The sequence below is a fragment of the Triticum aestivum genome, chromosome 5B, assembly GCF_018294505.1.
Source record: "Triticum aestivum cultivar Chinese Spring chromosome 5B, IWGSC CS RefSeq v2.1, whole genome shotgun sequence".
In the NCBI taxonomy this organism is placed as follows: Eukaryota; Viridiplantae; Streptophyta; class Magnoliopsida; order Poales; family Poaceae; genus Triticum; species Triticum aestivum.
Genome location: NC_057807.1, coordinates 433,932,975 through 433,935,700, shown reverse-complemented (window position 1 = coordinate 433,935,700; position 2,726 = coordinate 433,932,975).

Here is a 2,726-nt window from a genome sequence, read left to right as displayed (position 1 = left end):
AGCATTAAAAACATAGGGAAATCCTACCAATACCACATCCATCAATTCCCCATGAAAATGAACACCACCCAGGTATTGGTATCCTAAAATTTCAGTTTTTTTAGTGTGGCACCAAGAGGCACAAATCCTCATCCTTCCCAGGCAAAATTTTGTGTTTTGACCCTTCTCTAAAAGTTAATCGAGATCTGGCCCTAGTTTGCAAATATTTCGAGATCTGACCCTTTTGCTACCACCAGGATCCATGGCGATAGGGTGTAACATCCCTACCGCCAAACAGGCTAGCGGTAGCCCGTACAACCCTACCGCCGAGGTGCCCGGCGATAGACGTGAGTACGCACTGTGTCTCATACTTAGAAAAAAAATTGCGGTAGAGCATGCAACCCTACCGTCAGGGACCTACCGCCATGGACCCTGACGCTAAGAAAAGGACCAGATCCCAAAACAAATTCAAGGCAGGGTTTTGCACGAAATTTAGCCTCCTTCCCAATAGGGCTGCAAACGAGTCGAGTTCGAGCGAGTTGGATTAGGCTCAACTCAAATCATACTAAAATTCGAGCGAGCTCAAACTGGGTGAAGCTCAAGGTCGAGCGCTAGAAAGTGGCTCATGCTCAGCTTGTAACGATCTCGAGTCTATCTCGAGCTAGTTTCGAGCTAAATAAGATGATATTTTTAACAATCTAAGGCAATCTAGCGCACGGGCCTCACCGCTGCAGCCTGGCTTCGCCCCTGCCCGAATCCCTGATCGAAGCCCCGCACATGTCAACGGGGGCCGCCGCACGTGGAAAGGCCACGCCGTTCATTCCTAGCCACCGCGCAGTCGCGCACCGACGCCCCGTGGACACCACGCAACGGCAGGCCTCTGCTCTGACGAGCACCAGCACCAGCACCAGCGGCAGCAGCGTCAGGGCAATCAACCAGCAGACGCGTTCGATGGGTTTCTGCCAACGACAGCAGCAGAGCAGAGAAATCAGTGAGCAACAGCGGCCGATTAGACCCCCGGAACCCGACGTGCATGGCCGCCCTGTACCCGCCACAGTTCGCGGGGCGGCGGCCTTCAACTCGACTCGGACAGGTGGTGCGGGGGGCAAGGGCGCGTGTGCTCCGCCCACCACCAACCCGAGCACGGGCACGAGTTACAGACGTGTCCAGCCTCTGTTTGCACCACGGCCAGGGCAAGCAACCATCTGCTTCACAGACCTGCGGAGTGGTGGTCGTCGAGTTACTCCAAAGCCTTGCAGCTGTTCGTCGTCGTCGCTTGCCGCCGACTGCACCGTCCCCACGTGAACTCCGCGCTACGTCCCACCCTACCGGACGGTCGAGGGTGGTAGGGGTAGGTCGTCCGTGCGGTGAACCTGAGCGGCCCGGCTCTGATCGCCGTACTGGTGACCCGACCAGGTGCACATACGTGCACGTGGAGCAGCCAGCCACATGATGGATGATGTATGTGCTCGTGGCAAAGAAAAACGCTGACTGAAGCACAGGAAGAGGCAAGAAAATCCAGATATACATGCATGCATCGATCGTACTAGGAGTATCACCGGCTACAGCCCGGCCGGTCGCATCGATCGATTTCCTGTCGGCGTCGCGCACACACAGTGTCGACGCAATCATACGGAGTTATTACAAGATGAAACGCAAGCAAAACTTTCTCAACTGCAAGGGTACAACCAGGTCGCAGGAAGAAGAAGATAATTTGGGACATGGGAACAACAAGGACCACGAGCTCCGGCCTCTTCATGTCTCCAAGCCCTTTTTCTCCCCGACGGAAGCTTCAGAAGCAAGCCAGGGTCGGGTTGTTCCTTTCTCCAGCTTGGAGGAAAGGATGTCACGTAATCAAGTTTGGTATCCCTTTTACTGCTATCATTGTGCAGCATCCACCGAATCTAGCTATATGGATATGATAAACAACAGGCACGCCGCAATAAACATACTTCTCAAGCACTTTATCATGTTCCAATCAACCACATTTCACCATATCCACCACCGATCGACGCTCTTACCTGCAACAGCAGAGTTCTTACTCCCTCCTTCCGAAAAACTTATCATCAAAATGGATAAAAATAGATATATCTAGAACTAATATACGTCTAGATACATCCTCTTTTATTTATTTTGATGACAAGTATTTCCGGACGAAGGGAGTACTTACCAAGATGGCAACGATGAGAGTGGCAGCACATGACAAATCCAGTGGCTCTGGGCCTAATTGCTCGTCCACCGTCTACATGTAGCACGTACTACGTACTAATACCAAAGCAAACAAAAGACATGTTCTCCTGGTCCTGCAGACTGTTGTTGAAGTGGAGATACGCCGTGAGCAAGCTAGGCATTTGGCAGGCATGGATGACAGGCAGACACAGCGGCGACAGGAGGCCTTTTGAGCTATGCCAGCCTCACGCTTAACCTTGTAATCTAATGCTAATAAATCATGGGCTAACCAAACCCAGGCAGGCAGGTGCATCTAATCTCCCCCCAGGCCTCCCTGCCAGGCCCCCACCATGAGGGCGAGGCGCTACGGCCACATGGACTACAGATGGAAATACCTGTAACACTGCGTTGCAAGCAAAATGGTTTGCTCCTCCCTCCTTGGCTTTGGTGACAAGAGAAGAGAGGGTACGCAAATGGTTGGGGAAAGTTATGGGTGACAGTTGGAGCTTGCGAGGATAGGCCACCCTTTCCCATTTAAACACACTGTCATCCTTTCACCCCCAAACACACCATAGCCA